At 39.0% G+C, this 22,434-nt stretch overlaps 19 non-coding genes across 19 annotated transcripts; all 19 read left to right on the plus strand.

Moving 5' to 3' along the window:
- The first annotated feature begins 361 nt into the window (after nucleotides 1–361).
- On the plus strand, nucleotides 362–503 carry LOC146729522 (U4 spliceosomal RNA). Its single transcript, XR_014928117.1, has one exon. It is a non-coding gene; the product is annotated as a U4 spliceosomal RNA (small nuclear RNA).
- Nucleotides 504–1,537: 1,034 nt separating this feature from the next.
- LOC146729523 (U4 spliceosomal RNA) lies at nucleotides 1,538–1,679 on the plus strand. Its single transcript, XR_014928150.1, has one exon. It is a non-coding gene; the product is annotated as a U4 spliceosomal RNA (small nuclear RNA).
- A 1,023-nt stretch (nucleotides 1,680–2,702) lies between these two features.
- On the plus strand, nucleotides 2,703–2,844 carry LOC146729524 (U4 spliceosomal RNA). Its single transcript, XR_014928134.1, has one exon. It is a non-coding gene; the product is annotated as a U4 spliceosomal RNA (small nuclear RNA).
- Nucleotides 2,845–3,879: 1,035 nt separating this feature from the next.
- On the plus strand, nucleotides 3,880–4,021 carry LOC146729525 (U4 spliceosomal RNA). The gene has a single exon (XR_014928132.1). It is a non-coding gene; the product is annotated as a U4 spliceosomal RNA (small nuclear RNA).
- A 1,034-nt stretch (nucleotides 4,022–5,055) lies between these two features.
- LOC146729526 (U4 spliceosomal RNA) lies at nucleotides 5,056–5,197 on the plus strand. Its single transcript, XR_014928121.1, has one exon. It is a non-coding gene; the product is annotated as a U4 spliceosomal RNA (small nuclear RNA).
- Nucleotides 5,198–6,232: 1,035 nt separating this feature from the next.
- LOC146729527 (U4 spliceosomal RNA) lies at nucleotides 6,233–6,374 on the plus strand. The gene has a single exon (XR_014928136.1). It is a non-coding gene; the product is annotated as a U4 spliceosomal RNA (small nuclear RNA).
- A 1,035-nt stretch (nucleotides 6,375–7,409) lies between these two features.
- On the plus strand, nucleotides 7,410–7,551 carry LOC146729528 (U4 spliceosomal RNA). The gene has a single exon (XR_014928133.1). It is a non-coding gene; the product is annotated as a U4 spliceosomal RNA (small nuclear RNA).
- Nucleotides 7,552–8,585: 1,034 nt separating this feature from the next.
- On the plus strand, nucleotides 8,586–8,727 carry LOC146729529 (U4 spliceosomal RNA). The gene has a single exon (XR_014928122.1). It is a non-coding gene; the product is annotated as a U4 spliceosomal RNA (small nuclear RNA).
- A 1,034-nt stretch (nucleotides 8,728–9,761) lies between these two features.
- Nucleotides 9,762–9,903, plus strand: LOC146729530 (U4 spliceosomal RNA). The gene has a single exon (XR_014928144.1). It is a non-coding gene; the product is annotated as a U4 spliceosomal RNA (small nuclear RNA).
- A 1,034-nt stretch (nucleotides 9,904–10,937) lies between these two features.
- On the plus strand, nucleotides 10,938–11,079 carry LOC146729531 (U4 spliceosomal RNA). The gene has a single exon (XR_014928148.1). It is a non-coding gene; the product is annotated as a U4 spliceosomal RNA (small nuclear RNA).
- A 1,023-nt stretch (nucleotides 11,080–12,102) lies between these two features.
- Nucleotides 12,103–12,244, plus strand: LOC146729532 (U4 spliceosomal RNA). The gene has a single exon (XR_014928137.1). It is a non-coding gene; the product is annotated as a U4 spliceosomal RNA (small nuclear RNA).
- A 1,034-nt stretch (nucleotides 12,245–13,278) lies between these two features.
- On the plus strand, nucleotides 13,279–13,420 carry LOC146729533 (U4 spliceosomal RNA). Its single transcript, XR_014928111.1, has one exon. It is a non-coding gene; the product is annotated as a U4 spliceosomal RNA (small nuclear RNA).
- A 1,034-nt stretch (nucleotides 13,421–14,454) lies between these two features.
- LOC146729534 (U4 spliceosomal RNA) lies at nucleotides 14,455–14,596 on the plus strand. The gene has a single exon (XR_014928146.1). It is a non-coding gene; the product is annotated as a U4 spliceosomal RNA (small nuclear RNA).
- Nucleotides 14,597–15,619: 1,023 nt separating this feature from the next.
- On the plus strand, nucleotides 15,620–15,761 carry LOC146729535 (U4 spliceosomal RNA). Its single transcript, XR_014928138.1, has one exon. It is a non-coding gene; the product is annotated as a U4 spliceosomal RNA (small nuclear RNA).
- Nucleotides 15,762–16,796: 1,035 nt separating this feature from the next.
- Nucleotides 16,797–16,938, plus strand: LOC146729536 (U4 spliceosomal RNA). Its single transcript, XR_014928139.1, has one exon. It is a non-coding gene; the product is annotated as a U4 spliceosomal RNA (small nuclear RNA).
- A 1,034-nt stretch (nucleotides 16,939–17,972) lies between these two features.
- On the plus strand, nucleotides 17,973–18,114 carry LOC146729537 (U4 spliceosomal RNA). The gene has a single exon (XR_014928112.1). It is a non-coding gene; the product is annotated as a U4 spliceosomal RNA (small nuclear RNA).
- Nucleotides 18,115–19,149: 1,035 nt separating this feature from the next.
- Nucleotides 19,150–19,291, plus strand: LOC146729538 (U4 spliceosomal RNA). Its single transcript, XR_014928140.1, has one exon. It is a non-coding gene; the product is annotated as a U4 spliceosomal RNA (small nuclear RNA).
- Nucleotides 19,292–20,325: 1,034 nt separating this feature from the next.
- LOC146729539 (U4 spliceosomal RNA) lies at nucleotides 20,326–20,467 on the plus strand. Its single transcript, XR_014928113.1, has one exon. It is a non-coding gene; the product is annotated as a U4 spliceosomal RNA (small nuclear RNA).
- Nucleotides 20,468–21,501: 1,034 nt separating this feature from the next.
- On the plus strand, nucleotides 21,502–21,643 carry LOC146729540 (U4 spliceosomal RNA). The gene has a single exon (XR_014928147.1). It is a non-coding gene; the product is annotated as a U4 spliceosomal RNA (small nuclear RNA).
- The last annotated feature ends 791 nt before the right edge of the window (nucleotides 21,644–22,434 follow it).

Genomic DNA, 22,434 nt, shown 5'->3' on the forward strand with positions numbered 1-22,434 from the left:
AGGAACACTTTCAAAGACGCCATCTAATGGCAACGTATGCATGTCGCTCGAACCGTTGTTCTTGGAGGGCGCACATATAACGTCATATAAAAAACGCAAATTACACCATCAGATTGAGCCACGGGTTGAATTACTGGTAACAGCTGATATACGTGAACTTGTATTTATCTATGTCTTGCAGGGAGTTCCCTAAAACAAAGCCGCCGGGACTGTGGCCGGATGATATAGTTTAGTCGGCGTGGTGGTTCTAATGAAGATGTCGAGCAATTTGCCTAACCAATACGTAATGCGCCAAATCCAAACCGAGTATATATGTGTGTGGAATATGACCTGGATTGTCTGGTCAGCGCAATGTCAATTTATCTCTGCGCAGAGGCGATATCGTAGCCCATGAGGTCCAACCGAGGTGCGATTATTGCTAGTTGAAAACTTTTACCAATACCCTGCATGAAACGACGTGAAATACCGTCGGTCGATGCAATTTTTGATGACCTCTCCGGTGGTCCATAATTAAACAAATGATAGATTACATCAGCATAAATCCCAAGCATTCAACAATACTATGCGAAAAGTAACATTGTTGTATCCGACATCTCAATCCATAATAATATATAAGTTTTATTCTATCATAGATTTTAATTAAACAGAATGAGTTAAAGCATGGCATCATTCACAAAAACAAGGTTATGAAAGAAACATGATGGTGATGACATTGGTGATGACAGCGTGTTGATCCTTGAAACAAACTGTCATGCAATTTGTCTATTATGATTGACTCAAGTCTTGTTATTCTTCGTGTCTTGTTATCTTATACTCTTTAGGTAGCTGCGCCATTTTGCGCCCGAGTACAAGAGCTCTGCGTGTAGTGTACTATTTCAAATTAGATAACATTGGATGCTATTTGCGTTTAGAGGAACACTTTCAAAAACGCCATCTATTGGCGATGTATGCATGTCACTCGAACCGTTGTTCTTGGAGGGCGCACATCGAGAGTGTAATATATATTCACCTAGACGAAAGCAAAACGTCTTATAAAAACGCAAATTACACCATCAGATTGGGCCACGGGTTGAATTAATGGTAACAGCTGATATACGCGAACTTGTATATGTCTATGCCTTCCAGGAGGTTCGCTAAAACAACACCGCCGGGACAGTGGTCGGATAATCATGTTTAGTCGGCGTGGTGGTTCTAATGAAGCTGTCGTGCAATTTGCCTATTTCGATTGACTCGTGAATGGTTATTCCACAAAGTCCACAATAAGGAAAGACGGGTTTAATCAAAAACCGTATGTAATCTTTATTTTGTTGAGGATGGTTGTGGAATAAACTGTTGGAACAGCATGAATTACTTTTTAATTCAACAAACAATAACGTGCTAAATGGCCGCCTTTTTATGTGTGAATATTTTCACCTATTTACATAACAATATCCCCACGCTGCCTTTACGTAACCAATACGTAATGCGCCAAATCCAAACCGAGTATATATGTGTGTGGAATATGACCTGGATTGTCTGGTCAGCGCGATGTCAATTTATCTCTGCGCAGAGGCGATATCGTGGCCCATGAGGTCCAACCGAGGCGCAATTATTGCTAGTTGAAAACTTTTACCAATACCCTGCACGAAACGACGTGAAATACCGTCGGTCGATGCAATTTTTGATGACCTCTCCGGCAGTCCATAATTAAACAAATGATAGATTACATCAGCATAAATCCCAAGCATTCAACAATACTATGCGAAAAGTAACATTGTTGTATCCGACATCTCAATCCATAATAATATATGTGTTTTATTCTATCATAGATTTTAATTAAACAGAATGAGTTAAAGCATGGCATCATTCACAAAAACAAGGTTATGAAAGAAACATGTTGGTGATGACAGCGTGTTGGTCCTTGAAACAAACTGTCGTGCAATTTGTCTATTATGATTGACTCAAGTCTTGTTATTCTTCGTGTCTTGTTATCTTATACTCTTTAGGTAGCTGCACCATTTTGCGCCTGAGTACAAGAGCTCTGCGTGTAGTGTACTATTTCAAATTAGATAACATTGGATGCTATTTGCGTTTAGAGGAACACTTTCAAAAACGCCATCTATTGGCGATGTATGCATGTCACTCGAACCGTTGTTCTTGGAGGGCGCACATCGAGAGTGTAATATATATTCACCTAGACGAAAGCAAAACGTCTTATAAAAACGCAAATTACACCATCAGATTGGGCTACGGGTTGAATTAATGGTAACAGCTGATATACGTGAACTTGTATATGTCTATGTCTTGCAGGAAGTTCGCTAAAACAACACCGCCGGGACAGTGGTCGGATAATCAAGTTTAGTCGGCGTGGTGGTTCTAATGAAGCTGTCGTGTAATTTGCCTATTTAGATTGACTCGTGAATGGTTATTCGAACAAAGTCCACAATAAGGAAAGACGGGTTTAATCAAAAACCGTATGTAATCTTTATTTTGTTGAGGATGGTTGTGGAATAAACTGTTGGAACAGCATGAATTATTTTTTAATTCAACAAACAATAACGTGCTAAATGGCCGCCTTTTTATGTGTGAATATTTTCACCTATTTACATAACAATATCCCCACGCTGCCTTTACGTAACCAATACGTAATGCGCCAAATCCAAACCGAGTATATATGTGTGTGGAATATGACCTGGATTGTCTGGTCAGCGCGATGTCAATTTATCTCTGCGCAGAGGCGATATCGTAGCCCATGAGGTCCAACCGAAGCGCGATTATTGCTAGTTGAAAACTTTTACCAATACATTGCACGAAACGACGTGAAATACCGTCGGTCGATGCAATTTTTGATGACCTCTCCGGTGGTCCATAATTAAACAAATGATAGATTAAATCAGCATAAATCCCAAGCATTCAACAATACTATGCGAAAAGTAACATTGTTGTATCCGACATCTCAATCCATAATAATATATGTGTTTTATTCTATCATAGATTTTAATTAAACAGAATGAGTTAAAGCATGGCATCATTCACAAAAACAAGGTTATGAAAGAAACATGTTGGTGATGACGTTGGTGATGACAGCATGTTGGTCCTTGAAACAAACTGTCGTGCAATTTGTCTATTATGATTGACTCAAGTCTTGTTATTCTTCGTGTCTTGTTATCTTATACTCTTTAGGTAGCTGCACCATTTTGCGCCTGAGTACAAGAGCTCTGCGTGTAGTGTACTATTTCAAATTAGATAACATTGGATGCTATTTGCGTTTAGAGGAACACTTTCAAAAACGCCATCTATTGGCGATGTATGCATGTCACTCGAACCGTTGTTCTTGGAGGGCGCACATCGAGAGTGTAATATATATTCACCTAGACGAAAGCAAAACGTCTTATAAAAACGCAAATTACACCATCAGATTGGGCCACGGGTTGAATTAATGGTAACAGCTGATATACGTGAACTTGTATATGTCTATGTCTTGCAGGAAGTTCGCTAAAACAACACCGCCGGGACAGTGGTCGGATAATCAAGTTTAGTCGGCGTGGTGGTTCTAATGAAGCTGTCGTGTAATTTGCCTATTTAGATTGACTCGTGAATGGTTATTCGAACAAAGTCCACAATAAGGAAAGACGGGTTTAATCAAAAACCGTATGTAATCTTTATTTTGTTGAGGATGGTTGTGGAATAAACTGTTGGAACAGCATGAATTATTTTTTAATTCAACAAACAATAACGTGCTAAATGGCCGCCTTTTTATGTGTGAATATTTTCACCTATTTACATAACAATATCCCCACGCTGCCTTTACGTAACCAATACGTAATGCGCCAAATCCAAACCGAGTATATATGTGTGTGGAATATGACCTGGATTGTCTGGTCAGCGCGATGTCAATTTATCTCTGCGCAGAGGCGATATCGTAGCCCATGAGGTCCAACCGAAGCGCGATTATTGCTAGTTGAAAACTTTTACCAATACACTGCACGAAACGACGTGAAATACCGTCGGTCGATGCAATTTTTGATGACCTCTCCGGTGGTCCATAATTAAACAAATGATAGATTACATCAGCATAAATCCCAAGCATTCAACAATACTATGCGAAAAGTAACATTGTTGTATCCGACATCTCAATCCATAATAATATATGTGTTTTATTCTATCATAGATTTTAATTAAACAGAATGAGTTAAAGCATGGCATCATTCACAAAAACAAGGTTATGAAAGAAACATGTTGGTGATGGCGTTGGTGATGACAGCATGTTGGTCCTTGAAACAAACTGTCGTGCAATTTGTCTATTATGATTGACTCAAGTCTTGTTATTCTTCGTGTCTTGTTATCTTATACTCTTTAGGTAGCTGCACCATTTTGCGCCTGAGTACAAGAGCTCTGCGTGTAGTGTACTATTTCAAATTAGATAACATTGGATGCTATTTGCGTTTAGAGGAACACTTTCAAAAACGCCATCTATTGGCGATGTATGCATGTCACTCGAACCGTTGTTCTTGGAGGGCGCACATCGAGAGTGTAATATATATTCACCTCGACGAAAGCAAAACGTCTTATAAAAACGCAAATTACACCATCAGATTGGGCCACGGGTTGAATTAATGGTAACAGCTGATATACGCGAACTTGTATATGTCTCTGTCTTGCAGGAGGTTCGCTAAAACAACACCGCCGGGACAGTGGTCGGATAATCAAGTTTAGTCGGCGTGGTGGTTCCAATGAAGCTGTCGTGCAATTTGCGTATTTCGATTGACTCGTGAATGGTTATTCTACAAAGTCCACAATAAGGAAAGACGGGTTTAATCAAAAACCGTATGTAATCTTTATTTTGTTGAGGATGGTTGTGGAATAAACTGTTGGAACAGCATGAATTATTTTTTAATTCATCAAACAATAACGTGCTAAATGGCCGCCCTTTTATGTGTGAATATTTTCACTTATTTACATAACAATATCCCCACGCTGCCTTTACGTAACCAATATGTAATGCGCCAAATCCAAACCGAGTATATATGTGTGTGGAATATGACCTGGATTGTCTGGTCAGCGCGATGTCAATTTATCTCTGCGCAGAGGCGATATCGTAGCCCACGAGGTCCAACCGAGGCGCGATTATTGCTAGTTGAAAACTTTTACCAATACCCTGCATGAAACGACGTGAAATACCGTCGGTCGATGCAATTTTTGATGACCTCTCCGGTGGTCCATAATTAAACAAATGATAGTTTACATCAGCATAAATCCCAAGCATTCAACAATACTATGCGAAAAGTAACATTGTTGTATCCGACATCTCAATCCATAATAATATATGTGTTTTATTCTATCATAGATTTTAATTAAACAGAATGAGTTAAAGCATGGCATCATTCACAAAAACAAGGTTATGAAAGAAACATGTTGGTGATGACGTTGGTGATGACAGCTTGTTGGTCCTTGAAACAAACTGTCGTGCAATTTGTCTATTATGATTGACTCAAGTCTTGTTATTCTTCGTGTCTTGTTATCTTATACTCTTTAGGTAGCTGCACCATTTTGCGCCTGAGTACAAGAGCTCTGCGTGTAGTGTACTATTTCAAATTAGATAACATTGGATGCTATTTGCGTTTAGAGGAACACTTTCAAAAACGCCATCTATTGGCGATGTATGCATGTCACTCGAACCGTTGTTCTTGGAGGGCGCACATCGAGAGTGTAATATATATTCACCTAGACGAAAGCAAAACGTCTTATAAAAACGCAAATTACACCATCAGATTGGGCTACGGGTTGAATTAATGGTAACAGCTGATATACGTGAACTTGTATATGTCTATGTCTTGCAGGAAGTTCGCTAAAACAACACCGCCGGGACAGTGGTCGGATAATCAAGTTTAGTCGGCGTGGTGGTTCTAATGAAGCTGTCGTGTAATTTGCCTATTTAGATTGACTCGTGAATGGTTATTCGAACAAAGTCCACAATAAGGAAAGACGGGTTTAATCAAAAACCGTATGTAATCTTTATTTTGTTGAGGATGGTTGTGGAATAAACTGTTGGAACAGCATGAATTATTTTTTAATTCAACAAACAATAACGTGCTAAATGGCCGCCTTTTTATGTGTGAATATTTTCACCTATTTACATAACAATATCCCCACGCTGCCTTTACGTAACCAATACGTAATGCGCCAAATCCAAACCGAGTATATATGTGTGTGGAATATGACCTGGATTGTCTGGTCAGCGCGATGTCAATTTATCTCTGCGCAGAGGCGATATCGTAGCCCATGAGGTCCAACCGAAGCGCGATTATTGCTAGTTGAAAACTTTTACCAATACATTGCACGAAACGACGTGAAATACCGTCGGTCGATGCAATTTTTGATGACCTCTCCGGTGGTCCATAATTAAACAAATGATAGATTAAATCAGCATAAATCCCAAGCATTCAACAATACTATGCGAAAAGTAACATTGTTGTATCCGACATCTCAATCCATAATAATATATGTGTTTTATTCTATCATAGATTTTAATTAAACAGAATGAGTTAAAGCATGGCATCATTCACAAAAACAAGGTTATGAAAGAAACATGTTGGTGATGACGTTGGTGATGACAGCATGTTGGTCCTTGAAACAAACTGTCGTGCAATTTGTCTATTATGATTGACTCAAGTCTTGTTATTCTTCGTGTCTTGTTATCTTATACTCTTTAGGTAGCTGCACCATTTTGCGCCTGAGTACAAGAGCTCTGCGTGTAGTGTACTATTTCAAATTAGATAACATTGGATGCTATTTGCGTTTAGAGGAACACTTTCAAAAACGCCATCTATTGGCGATGTATGCATGTCACTCGAACCGTTGTTCTTGGAGGGCGCACATCGAGAGTGTAATATATATTCACCTAGACGAAAGCAAAACGTCTTATAAAAACGCAAATTACACCATCAGATTGGGCCACGGGTTGAATTAATGGTAACAGCTGATATACGTGAACTTGTATATGTCTATGTCTTGCAGGAAGTTCGCTAAAACAACACCGCCGGGACAGTGGTCGGATAATCAAGTTTAGTCGGCGTGGTGGTTCTAATGAAGCTGTCGTGTAATTTGCCTATTTAGATTGACTCGTGAATGGTTATTCGAACAAAGTCCACAATAAGGAAAGACGGGTTTAATCAAAAACCGTATGTAATCTTTATTTTGTTGAGGATGGTTGTGGAATAAACTGTTGGAACAGCATGAATTATTTTTTAATTCAACAAACAATAACGTGCTAAATGGCCGCCTTTTTATGTGTGAATATTTTCACCTATTTACATAACAATATCCCCACGCTGCCTTTACGTAACCAATACGTAATGCGCCAAATCCAAACCGAGTATATATGTGTGTGGAATATGACCTGGATTGTCTGGTCAGCGCGATGTCAATTTATCTCTGCGCAGAGGCGATATCGTAGCCCATGAGGTCCAACCGAAGCGCGATTATTGCTAGTTGAAAACTTTTACCAATACACTGCACGAAACGACGTGAAATACCGTCGGTCGATGCAATTTTTGATGACCTCTCCGGTGGTCCATAATTAAACAAATGATAGATTACATCAGCATAAATCCCAAGCATTCAACAATACTATGCGAAAAGTAACATTGTTGTATCCGACATCTCAATCCATAATAATATATGTGTTTTATTCTATCATAGATTTTAATTAAACAGAATGAGTTAAAGCATGGCATCATTCACAAAAACAAGGTTATGAAAGAAACATGTTGGTGATGGCGTTGGTGATGACAGCATGTTGGTCCTTGAAACAAACTGTCGTGCAATTTGTCTATTATGATTGACTCAAGTCTTGTTATTCTTCGTGTCTTGTTATCTTATACTCTTTAGGTAGCTGCACCATTTTGCGCCTGAGTACAAGAGCTCTGCGTGTAGTGTACTATTTCAAATTAGATAACATTGGATGCTATTTGCGTTTAGAGGAACACTTTCAAAAACGCCATCTATTGGCGATGTATGCATGTCACTCGAACCGTTGTTCTTGGAGGGCGCACATCGAGAGTGTAATATATATTCACCTCGACGAAAGCAAAACGTCTTATAAAAACGCAAATTACACCATCAGATTGGGCCACGGGTTGAATTAATGGTAACAGCTGATATACGCGAACTTGTATATGTCTCTGTCTTGCAGGAGGTTCGCTAAAACAACACCGCCGGGACAGTGGTCGGATAATCAAGTTTAGTCGGCGTGGTGGTTCCAATGAAGCTGTCGTGCAATTTGCGTATTTCGATTGACTCGTGAATGGTTATTCTACAAAGTCCACAATAAGGAAAGACGGGTTTAATCAAAAACCGTATGTAATCTTTATTTTGTTGAGGATGGTTGTGGAATAAACTGTTGGAACAGCATGAATTATTTTTTAATTCATCAAACAATAACGTGCTAAATGGCCGCCCTTTTATGTGTGAATATTTTCACTTATTTACATAACAATATCCCCACGCTGCCTTTACGTAACCAATATGTAATGCGCCAAATCCAAACCGAGTATATATGTGTGTGGAATATGACCTGGATTGTCTGGTCAGCGCGATGTCAATTTATCTCTGCGCAGAGGCGATATCGTAGCCCACGAGGTCCAACCGAGGCGCGATTATTGCTAGTTGAAAACTTTTACCAATACCCTGCATGAAACGACGTGAAATACCGTCGGTCGATGCAATTTTTGATGACCTCTCCGGTGGTCCATAATTAAACAAATGATAGTTTACATCAGCATAAATCCCAAGCATTCAACAATACTATGCGAAAAGTAACATTGTTGTATCCGACATCTCAATCCATAATAATATATGTGTTTTATTCTATCATAGATTTTAATTAAACAGAATGAGTTAAAGCATGGCATCATTCACAAAAACAAGGTTATGAAAGAAACATGTTGGTGATGACGTTGGTGATGACAGCTTGTTGGTCCTTGAAACAAACTGTCGTGCAATTTGTCTATTATGATTGACTCAAGTCTTGTTATTCTTCGTGTCTTGTTATCTTATACTCTTTAGGTAGCTGCACCATTTTGCGCCTGAGTACAAGAGCTCTGCGTGTAGTGTACTATTTCAAATTAGATAACATTGGATGCTATTTGCGTTTAGAGGAACACTTTCAAAAACGCCATCTATTGGCGATGTATGCATGTCACTCGAACCGTTGTTCTTGGAGGGCGCACATCGAGAGTGTAATATATATTCACCTAGACGAAAGCAAAACGTCTTATAAAAACGCAAATTACACCATCAGATTGGGCCACGGGTTGAATTAATGGTAACAGCTGATATACGCGAACTTGTATATGTCTATGTCTTGCAGGAGGTTCGCTAAAACAACACCGCCGGGACAGTGGTCGGATAATCAAGTTTAGTCGGCGTGGTGGTTCTAATGAAGCTGTCGTGTAATTTGCCTATTTAGATTGACTCGTGAATGGTTATTCCACAAAGTCCACAATAAGGAAAGACGGGTTTAATCAAAAACCGTATGTAATCTTTATTTTGTTGAGGATGGTTGTGGAATAAACTGTTGGAACAGCATGAATTATTTTTTAATTCAACAAACAATAACGTGCTAAATGGCCGCCTTTTTATGTGTGAATATTTTCACCTATTTACATAACAATATCCCCACGCTGCCTTTACGTAACCAATACGTAATGCGCCAAATCCAAACCGAGTATATATGTGTGTGGAATATGACCTGGATTGTCTGGTCAGCGCGATGTCAATTTATCTCTGCGCAGAGGCGATATCGTAGCCCATAAGGTTCAACCGAGACGCGATTATTGCTAGTTGAAAACTTTTACCAATACCCTGCACGAAACGACGTGAAATACCGTCGGTCGATGCAATTTTTGATGACCTCTCCGAAGGTCCGTAATTAAACAAATGATAGATTACATCAGCATAAATCCCAAGCATTCAACAATACTATGCGAAAAGTAACATTGTTGTATCCGACATCTCAATCCATAATAATATATATGTTTTATTCTATCATAGATTTTAATTAAACAGAATGAGTTAAAGCATGGCATCATTCACAAAAACAAGGTTATGAAAGAAACATGATGGTGATGACGTTGGTGATGACAGCGTGTTGGTCCTTGAAACAAACTGTCGTGCAATTTGTCTATTATGATTGACTCAAGTCTTGTTATTCTTCGTGTCTTGTTATCTTATACTCTTTAGGTAGCTGCACCATTTTGCGCCTGAGTACAAGAGCTCTGCGTGTAGTGTACTATTTCAAATTAGATAACATTGGATGCTATTTGCGTTTAGAGGAACACTTTCAAAAACGCCATCTATTGGCGATGTATGCATGTCACTCGAAACGTTGTTCTTGGAGGGCGCACATCGAGAGTGTAATATATATTCACCTAGACGAAAGCAAAACGTCTTATAAAAACGCAAATTACACCATCAGATTGGGCCACGGGTTGAATTAATGGTAACAGCTGATATACGCGAACTTGTATATGTCTATGTCTTGCAGGAAGTTCGCTAAAACAACACCGCCGGGACAGTGGTCGGATAATCAAGTTTAGTCGGCGTGGTGGTTCTAATGAAGCTGTCGTGCAATTTGCCTATTTCGATTGACTCGTGAATGGTTATTCCACGAAGTCCACAATAAGGAAAGACGGGTTTAATCAAAAACCGTATGTAATCTTTATTTTGTTGAGGATGGTTGTGGAATAAACTGTTGGAACAGTATGAATTATTTTTTAATTCAACAAACAATAACGTGCTAAATGGCCGCCTTTTTATGTGTGAATATTTTCACCTATTTACATAACAATATCCCCACGCTGCCTTTACGTAACCAATACGTAATGCGCCAAATCCAAACCGAGTATATATGTGTGTGGAATATGACCTGGATTGTCTGTTCAGCGCGATGTCAATTTATCTCTGCGCAGAGGCGATATCGTAGCCCATGAGGTCCAACCGAAGCGCGATTATTGCTAGTTGAAAACTTTTACCAATGCCCTGCACGAAACGACGTGAAATACCGTCGGTCGATGCAATTTTTGATGACCTCTCCGGTAGTCCATAATTAAACAAATGATAGATTACATCAGCATAAATCCCAAGCATTCAACAATACTATGCGAAAAGTAACATTGTTGTATCCGACATCTCAATCCATAATAATATATGTGTTTTATTCTATCATAGATTTTAATTAAACAGAATGAGTTAAAGCATGGCGTCATTCACAAAAACAAGGTTATGAAAGAAACATGTTGGTGATGACAGCGTGTTGGTCCTTGAAACAAACTGTCGTGCAATTTGTCTATTATGATTGACTCAAGTCTTGTTATTCTTCGTGTCTTGTTATCTTATACTCTTTAGGTAGCTGCACCATTTTGCGCCTGAGTACAAGAGCTCTGCGTGTAGTGTACTATTTCAAATTAGATAACATTGGATGCTATTTGCGTTTAGAGGAACACTTTCAAAAACGCCATCTATTGGCGATGTATGCATGTCACTCGAACCGTTGTTCTTGGAGGGCGCACATCGAGAGTGTAATATATATTCACCTAGACGAAAGCAAAACGTCTTATAAAAACGCAAATTACACCATCAGATTGGGCCACGGGTTGAATTAATGGTAACAGCTGATATACGCGAACTTGTATATGTCTCTGTCTTGCAGGAGGTTCGCTAAAACAACACCGCCGGGACAGTGGTCGGATAATCAAGTTTAGTCGGCGTGGTGGTTCTAATGAAGCTGTCGTGTAATTTGCCTATTTAGATTGACTCGTGAATGGTTATTCGAACAAAGTCCACAATAAGGAAAGACGGGTTTAATCAAAAACCGTATGTAATCTTTATTTTGTTGAGGATGGTTGTGGAATAAACTGTTGGAACAGCATGAATTTTTTTTTAATTCAACAAACAATAACGTGCTAAATGGCCGCCTTTTTATGTGTGAATATTTTCACCTATTTACATAACAATATCCCCACGCTGCCTTTACGTAACCAATACGTAATGCGCCAAATCCAAACCGAGTATATATGTGTGTGGAATATGACCTGGATTGTCTGGTCAGCGCGATGTCAATTTATCTCTGCGCAGAGGCGATATCGTAGCCCATGAGGTCCAACCGAAGCGCGATTATTGCTAGTTGAAAACTTTTACCAATACATTGCACGAAACGACGTGAAATACCGTCGGTCGATGCAATTTTTGATGACCTCTCCGGTGGTCCATAATTAAACAAATGATAGATTAAATCAGCATAAATCCCAAGCATTCAACAATACTATGCGAAAAGTAACATTGTTGTATCCGACATCTCAATCCATAATAATATATGTGTTTTATTCTATCATAGATTTTAATTAAACAGAATGAGTTAAAGCATGGCATCATTCACAAAAACAAGGTTATGAAAGAAACATGTTGGTGATGACGTTGGTGATGACAGCATGTTGGTCCTTGAAACAAACTGTCGTGCAATTTGTCTATTATGATTGACTCAAGTCTTGTTATTCTTCGTGTCTTGTTATCTTATACTCTTTAGGTAGCTGCACCATTTTGCGCCTGAGTACAAGAGCTCTGCTTGTAGTGTACTATTTCAAATTAGATAACATTGGATGCTATTTGCGTTTAGAGGAACACTTTCAAAAACGCCATCTATTGGCGATGTATGCATGTCACTCGAAACGTTGTTCTTGGAGGGCGCACATCGAGAGTGTAATATATATTCACCTAGACGAAAGCAAAACGTCTTATAAAAACGCAAATTACACCATCAGATTGGGCCACGGGTTGAATTAATGGTAACAGCTGATATACGCGAACTTGTATATGTCTATGTCTTGCAGGAGGTTCGCTAAAACAACACCGCCGGGACAGTGGTCGGATAATCAAGTTTAGTCGGCGTGGTGGTTCTAATGAAGCTGTCGTGCAATTTGCCTATTTCGATTGACTCGTGAATGGTTATTCCACAAAGTCCACAATAAGGAAAGACGGGTTTAATCAAAAACCGTATGTAATCTTTATTTTGTTGAGGATGGTTGTGGAATAAACTGTTGGAACAGCATGAATTATTTTTTAATTCAACAAACAATAACGTGCTAAATGGCCGCCTTTTTATGTGTGAATATTTTCACCTATTTACATAACAATATCCCCACGCTGCCTTTACGTAACCAATACGTAATGCGCCAAATCCAAACCGAGTATATATGTGTGTGGAATATGACCTGGATTGTCTGGTCAGCGCGATGTCAATTTATCACTGCGCAGAGGCGATATCGTAGCCCATGAGGTCCAACCGAGGCGCGATTATTGCTAGTTGAAAACTTTTACCAATACCCTGCACGAAACGACGTGAAATGCCGTCGGTCGATGCAATTTTTGATGACCTCTCCGGTGGTCCATAATTAAACAAATGATAGATTACATCAGCATAAATCCCAAGCATTCAACAATACTATGCGAAAAGTAACATTGTTGTATCCGACATCTCAATCCATAATAATATATGTGTTTTATTCTATCATAGATTTTAATTAAACAGAATGAGTTAAAGCATGGCATCATTCACAAAAACAAGGTTATGAAAGAAACATGTTGGTGATGACGTTGGTGATGACAGCATGTTGGTCCTTGAAACAAACTGTCGTGCAATTTGTCGATTATGATTGACTCAAGTCTTGTTATTCTTCGTGTCTTGTTATCTTATACTCTTTAGATAGCTGCACCATTTTGCGCCTGAGTATAAGAGCTCTGCGTGTAGTGTACTATTTCAAATTAGATAACATTGGATGCTATTTGCGTTTAGAGGAACACTTTCAAAAACGCCATCTATTGGCGATGTATGCATGTCACTCGAACCGTTGTTCTTGGAGGGCGCACATCGAGAGTGTAATATATATTCACCTAGACGAAAGCAAAACGTCTTATAAAAACGCAAATTACACCATCAGATTGGGCCACGGGTTGAATTAATGGTAACAGCTGATATACGCGAACTTGTATATGTCTATGTCTTGCAGGAAGTTCGCTAAAACAACACCGCCGGGACAGTGGTCGGATAATCAAGTTTAGTCGGCGTGGTGGTTCTAATGAAGCTGTCGTGCAATTTGCCTATTTCGATTGACTCGTGAATGGTTATTCCACAAAGTCCACAATAAGGAAAGACGGGTTTAATCAAAAACCGTATGTAATCTTTATTTTGTTGAGGATGGTTGTGGAATAAACTGTTGGAACAGCATGAATTACTTTTTAATTCAACAAACAATAACGTGCTAAATGGCCGCCTTTTTATGTGTGAATATTTTCACCTATTTACATAACAATATCCCCACGCTGCCTTTACGTAACCAATACGTAATGCGCCAAATCCAAACCGAGTATATATGTGTGTGGAATATGACCTGGATTGTCTGGTCAGCGCGATGTCAATTTATCTCTGCGCAGAGGCGATATCGTGGCCAATGAGGTCCAACCGAGGCGCAATTATTGCTAGTTGAAAACTTTTACCAATACCCTGCACGAAACGACGTGAAATACCGTCGGTCGATGCAATTTTTGATGACCTCTCCGGTAGTCCATAATTAAACAAATGATAGATTACATCAGCATAAATCCCAAGCATTCAACAATACTATGCGAAAAGTAACATTGTTGTATCCGACATCTCAATCCATAATAATATATGTGTTTTATTCTATCATAGATTTTAATTAAACAGAATGAGTTAAAGCATGGCATCATTCACAAAAACAAGGTTATGAAAGAAACATGTTGGTGATGACAGCGTGTTGGTCCTTGAAACAAACTGTCGTGCAATTTGTCTATTATGATTGACTCAAGTCTTGTTATTCTTCGTGTCTTGTTATCTTATACTCTTTAGGTAGCTGCACCATTTTGCGCCTGAGTACAAGAGCTCTGCGTGTAGTGTACTATTTCAAATTAGATAACATTGGATGCTATTTGCGTTTAGAGGAACACTTTCAAAAACGCCATCTATTGGCGATGTATGCATGTCACTCGAACCGTTGTTCTTGGAGGGCGCACATCGAGAGTGTAATATATATTCACCTAGACGAAAGCAAAACGTCTTATAAAAACGCAAATTACACCATCAGATTGGGCCACGGGTTGAATTAATGGTAACAGCTGATATACGTGAACTTGTATATGTCTATGTCTTGCAGGAAGTTCGCTAAAACAACACCGCCGGGACAGTGGTCGGATAATCAAGTTTAGTCGGCGTGGTGGTTCTAATGAAGCTGTCGTGTAATTTGCCTATTTAGATTGACTCGTGAATGGTTATTCGAACAAAGTCCACAATAAGGAAAGACGGGTTTAATCAAAAACCGTATGTAATCTTTATTTTGTCGAGGATGGTTGTGGAATAAACTGTTGGAACAGCATGAATTATTTTTTAATTCAACAAACAATAACGTGCTAAATGGCCGCCTTTTTATGTGTGAATATTTTCACCTATTTACATAACAATATCCCCACGCTGCCTTTACGTAACCAATACGTAATGCGCCAAATCCAAACCGAGTATATATGTGTGTGGAATATGACCTGGATTGTCTGGTCAGCGCGATGTCAATTTATCTCTGCGCAGAGGCGATATCGTAGCCCATGAGGTCCAACCGAAGCGCGATTATTGCTAGTTGAAAACTTTTACCAATACATTGCACGAAACGACGTGAAATACCGTCGGTCGATGCAATTTTTGATGACCTCTCCGGTGGTCCATAATTAAACAAATGATAGATTAAATCAGCATAAATCCCAAGCATTCAACAATACTATGCGAAAAGTAACATTGTTGTATCCGACATCTCAATCCATAATAATATATGTGTTTTATTCTATCATAGATTTTAATTAAACAGAATGAGTTAAAGCATGGCATCATTCACAAAAACAAGGTTATGAAAGAAACATGTTGGTGATGACGTTGGTGATGACAGCGTGTTGGTCCTTGAAACAAACTGTCGTGCAATTTGTCTATTATGATTGACTCAAGTCTTGTTATTCTTCGTGTCTTGTTATCTTATACTCTTTAGGTAGCTGCACCATTTTGCGCCTGAGTACAAGAGCTCTGCGTGTAGTGTACTATTTCAAATTAGATAACATTGGATGCTATTTGCGTTTAGAGGAACACTTTCAAAAACGCCATCTATTGGCGATGTATGCATGTCACTCGAACCGTTGTTCTTGGAGGGCGCACATCGAGAGTGTAATATATATTCACCTAGACGAAAGCAAAACGTCTTATAAAAACGCAAATTACACCATCAGATTGGGCCACGGGTTGAATTAATGGTAACAGCTGATATACGCGAACTTGTATATGTCTCTGTCTTGCAGGAGGTTCGCTAAAACAACACCGCCGGGACAGTGGTCGGATAATCAAGTTTAGTCGGCGTGGTGGTTCTAATGAAGCTGTCGTGTAATTTGCCTATTTAGATTGACTCGTGAATGGTTATTCGAACAAAGTCCACAATAAGGAAAGACGGGTTTAATCAAAAACCGTATGTAATCTTTATTTTGTTGAGGATGGTTGTGGAATAAACTGTTGGAACAGCATGAATTTTTTTTTAATTCAACAAACAATAACGTGCTAAATGGCCGCCTTTTTATGTGTGAATATTTTCACCTATTTACATAACAATATCCCCACGCTGCCTTTACGTAACCAATACGTAATGCGCCAAATCCAAACCGAGTATATATGTGTGTGGAATATGACCTGGATTGTCTGGTCAGCGCGATGTCAATTTATCTCTGCGCAGAGGCGATATCGTAGCCCATGAGGTCCAACCGAAGCGCGATTATTGCTAGTTGAAAACTTTTACCAATACATTGCACGAAACGACGTGAAATACCGTCGGTCGATGCAATTTTTGATGACCTCTCCGGTGGTCCATAATTAAACAAATGATAGATTAAATCAGCATAAATCCCAAGCATTCAACAATACTATGCGAAAAGTAACATTGTTGTATCCGACATCTCAATCCATAATAATATATGTGTTTTATTCTATCATAGATTTTAATTAAACAGAATGAGTTAAAGCATGGCATCATTCACAAAAACAAGGTTATGAAAGAAACATGTTGGTGATGACGTTGGTGATGACAGCATGTTGGTCCTTGAAACAAACTGTCGTGCAATTTGTCTATTATGATTGACTCAAGTCTTGTTATTCTTCGTGTCTTGTTATCTTATACTCTTTAGGTAGCTGCACCATTTTGCGCCTGAGTACAAGAGCTCTGCTTGTAGTGTACTATTTCAAATTAGATAACATTGGATGCTATTTGCGTTTAGAGGAACACTTTCAAAAACGCCATCTATTGGCGATGTATGCATGTCACTCGAAACGTTGTTCTTGGAGGGCGCACATCGAGAGTGTAATATATATTCACCTAGACGAAAGCAAAACGTCTTATAAAAACGCAAATTACACCATCAGATTGGGCCACGGGTTGAATTAATGGTAACAGCTGATATACGCGAACTTGTATATGTCTATGTCTTGCAGGAGGTTCGGTAAAACAACACCGCCGGGACAGTGGTCGGATAATCAAGTTTAGTCGGCGTGGTGGTTCTAATGAAGCTGTCGTGCAATTTGCCTATTTCGATTGACTCGTGAATGGTTATTCCACAAAGTCCACAATAAGGAAAGACGGGTTTAATCAAAAACCGTATGTAATCTTTATTTTGTTGAGGATGGTTGTGGAATAAACTGTTGGAACAGCATGAATTATTTTTTAATTCAACAAACAATAACGTGCTAAATGGCCGCCTTTTTATGTGTGAATATTTTCACCTATTTACATAACAATATCCCCACGCTGCCTTTACGTAACCAATACGTAATGCGCCAAATCCAAACCGAGTATATATGTGTGTGGAATATGACCTGGATTGTCTGGTCAGCGCGATGTCAATTTATCACTGCGCAGAGGCGATATCGTAGCCCATGAGGTCCAACCGAGGCGCGATTATTGCTAGTTGAAAACTTTTACCAATACCCTGCACGAAACGACGTGAAATGCCGTCGGTCGATGCAATTTTTGATGACCTCTCCGGTGGTCCATAATTAAACAAATGATAGATTACATCAGCATAAATCCCAAGCATTCAACAATACTATGCGAAAAGTAACATTGTTGTATCTGACATCTCAATCCATAATAATATATGTGTTTTATTCTATCATAGATTTTAATTAAACAGAATGAGTTAAAGCATGGCATCATTCACAAAAACAAGGTTATGAAAGAAACATGTTGGTGATGACGTTGGTGATGACAGCATGTTGGTCCTTGAAACAAACTGTCGTGCAATTTGTCTATTATGATTGACTCAAGTCTTGTTATTCTTCGTGTCTTGTTATCTTATACTCTTTAGATAGCTGCACCATTTTGCGCCTGAGTATAAGAGCTCTGCGTGTAGTGTACTATTTCAAATTAGATAACATTGGATGCTATTTGCGTTTAGAGGAACACTTTCAAAAACGCCATCTATTGGCGATGTATGCATGTCACTCGAACCGTTGTTCTTGGAGGGCGCACATCGAGAGTGTAATATATATTCACCTAGACGAAAGCAAAACGTCTTATAAAAACGCAAATTACACCATCAGATTGGGCCACGGGTTGAATTAATGGTAACAGCTGATATACGCGAACTTGTATATGTCTCTGTCTTGCAGGAGGTTCGCTAAAACAACACCGCCGGGACAGTGGTCGGATAATCAAGTTTAGTCGGCGTGGTGGTTCTAATGAAGCTGTCGTGTAATTTGCCTATTTAGATTGACTCGTGAATGGTTATTCGAACAAAGTCCACAATAAGGAAAGACGGGTTTAATCAAAAACCGTATGTAATCTTTATTTTGTTGAGGATGGTTGTGGAATAAACTGTTGGAACAGCATGAATTTTTTTTTAATTCAACAAACAATAACGTGCTAAATGGCCGCCTTTTTATGTGTGAATATTTTCACCTATTTACATAACAATATCCCCACGCTGCCTTTACGTAACCAATACGTAATGCGCCAAATCCAAACCGAGTATATATGTGTGTGGAATATGACCTGGATTGTCTGGTCAGCGCGATGTCAATTTATCTCTGCGCAGAGGCGATATCGTAGCCCATGAGGTCCAACCGAAGCGCGATTATTGCTAGTTGAAAACTTTTACCAATACATTGCACGAAACGACGTGAAATACCGTCGGTCGATGCAATTTTTGATGACCTCTCCGGTGGTCCATAATTAAACAAATGATAGATTAAATCAGCATAAATCCCAAGCATTCAACAATACTATGCGAAAAGTAACATTGTTGTATCCGACATCTCAATCCATAATAATATATGTGTTTTATTCTATCATAGATTTTAATTAAACAGAATGAGTTAAAGCATGGCATCATTCACAAAAACAAGGTTATGAAAGAAACATGTTGGTGATGACGTTGGTGATGACAGCATGTTGGTCCTTGAAACAAACTGTCGTGCAATTTGTCTATTATGATTGACTCAAGTCTTGTTATTCTTCGTGTCTTGTTATCTTATACTCTTTAGGTAGCTGCACCATTTTGCGCCTGAGTACAAGAGCTCTGCTTGTAGTGTACTATTTCAAATTAGATAACATTGGATGCTATTTGCGTTTAGAGGAACACTTTCAAAAACGCCATCTATTGGCGATGTATGCATGTCACTCGAAACGTTGTTCTTGGAGGGCGCACATCGAGAGTGTAATATATATTCACCTAGACGAAAGCAAAACGTCTTATAAAAACGCAAATTACACCATCAGATTGGGCCACGGGTTGAATTAATGGTAACAGCTGATATACGCGAACTTGTATATGTCTATGTCTTGCAGGAGGTTCGGTAAAACAACACCGCCGGGACAGTGGTCGGATAATCAAGTTTAGTCGGCGTGGTGGTTCTAATGAAGCTGTCGTGCAATTTGCCTATTTCGATTGACTCGTGAATGGTTATTCCACAAAGTCCACAATAAGGAAAGACGGGTTTAATCAAAAACCGTATGTAATCTTTATTTTGTTGAGGATGGTTGTGGAATAAACTGTTGGAACAGCATGAATTATTTTTTAATTCAACAAACAATAACGTGCTAAATGGCCGCCTTTTTATGTGTGAATATTTTCACCTATTTACATAACAATATCCCCACGCTGCCTTTACGTAACCAATACGTAATGCGCCAAATCCAAACCGAGTATATATGTGTGTGGAATATGACCTGGATTGTCTGGTCAGCGCGATGTCAATTTATCACTGCGCAGAGGCGATATCGTAGCCCATGAGGTCCAACCGAGGCGCGATTATTGCTAGTTGAAAACTTTTACCAATACCCTGCACGAAACGACGTGAAATGCCGTCGGTCGATGCAATTTTTGATGACCTCTCCGGTGGTCCATAATTAAACAAATGATAGATTACATCAGCATAAATCCCAAGCATTCAACAATACTATGCGAAAAGTAACATTGTTGTATCTGACATCTCAATCCATAATAATATATGTGTTTTATTCTATCATAGATTTTAATTAAACAGAATGAGTTAAAGCATGGCATCATTCACAAAAACAAGGTTATGAAAGAAACATGTTGGTGATGACGTTGGTGATGACAGCATGTTGGTCCTTGAAACAAACTGTCGTGCAATTTGTCTATTATGATTGACTCAAGTCTTGTTATTCTTCGTGTCTTGTTATCTTATACTCTTTAGATAGCTGCACCATTTTGCGCCTGAGTATAAGAGCTCTGCGTGTAGTGTACTATTTCAAATTAGATAACATTGGATGCTATTTGCGTTTAGAGGAACACTTTCAAAAACGCCATCTATTGGCGATGTATGCATGTCACTCGAACCGTTGTTCTTGGAGGGCGCACATCGAGAGTGTAATATATATTCACCTAGACGAAAGCAAAACGTCTTATAAAAACGCAAATTACACCATCAGATTGGGCCACGGGTTGAATTAATGGTAACAGCTGATATACGCGAACTTGTATATGTCTATGTCTTGCAGGAAGTTCGCTAAAACAACACCGCCGGGACAGTGGTCGGATAATCAAGTTTAGTCGGCGTGGTGGTTCTAATGAAGCTGTCGTGCAATTTGCCTATTTCGATTGACTCGTGAATGGTTATTCCACAAAGTCCACAATAAGGAAAGACGGGTTTAATCAAAAACCGTATGTAATCTTTATTTTGTTGAGGATGGTTGTGGAATAAACTGTTGGAACAGCATGAATTACTTTTTAATTCAACAAACAATAACGTGCTAAATGGCCGCCTTTTTATGTGTGAATATTTTCACCTATTTACATAACAATATCCCCACGCTGCCTTTACGTAACCAATACGTAATGCGCCAAATCCAAACCGAGTATATATGTGTGTGGAATATGACCTGGATTGTCTGGTCAGCGCGATGTCAATTTATCTCTGCGCAGAGGCGATATCGTGGCCCATGAGGTCCAACCGAGGCGCAATTATTGCTAGTTGAAAACTTTTACCAATACCCTGCACGAAACGACGTGAAATACCGTCGGTCGATGCAATTTTTGATGACCTCTCCGGTAGTCCATAATTAAACAAATGATAGATTACATCAGCATAAATCCCAAGCATTCAACAATACTATGCGAAAAGTAACATTGTTGTATCCGACATCTCAATCCATAATAATATATGTGTTTTATTCTATCATAGATTTTAATTAAACAGAATGAGTTAAAGCATGGCATCATTCACAAAAACAAGGTTATGAAAGAAACATGTTGGTGATGACAGCGTGTTGGTCCTTGAAACAAACTGTCGTGCAATTTGTCTATTATGATTGACTCAAGTCTTGTTATTCTTCGTGTCTTGTTATCTTATACTCTTTAGGTAGCTGCACCATTTTGCGCCTGAGTACAAGAGCTCTGCGTGTAGTGTACTATTTCAAATTAGATAACATTGGATGCTATTTGCGTTTAGAGGAACACTTTCAAAAACGCCATCTATTGGCGATGTATGCATGTCACTCGAACCGTTGTTCTTGGAGGGCGCACATCGAGAGTGTAATATATATTCACCTAGACGAAAGCAAAACGTCTTATAAAAACGCAAATTACACCATCAGATTGGGCCACGGGTTGAATTAATGGTAACAGCTGATATACGTGAACTTGTATATGTCTATGTCTTGCAGGAAGTTCGCTAAAACAACACCGCCGGGACAGTGGTCGGATAATCAAGTTTAGTCGGCGTGGTGGTTCTAATGAAGCTGTCGTGTAATTTGCCTATTTAGATTGACTCGTGAATGGTTATTCGAACAAAGTCCACAATAAGGAAAGACGGGTTTAATCAAAAACCGTATGTAATCTTTATTT

The sequence above is a fragment of the Saccoglossus kowalevskii genome, chromosome 21, assembly GCF_978046115.1.
Source record: "Saccoglossus kowalevskii chromosome 21, keSacKowa6.1, whole genome shotgun sequence".
In the NCBI taxonomy this organism is placed as follows: Eukaryota; Metazoa; Hemichordata; class Enteropneusta; family Harrimaniidae; genus Saccoglossus; species Saccoglossus kowalevskii.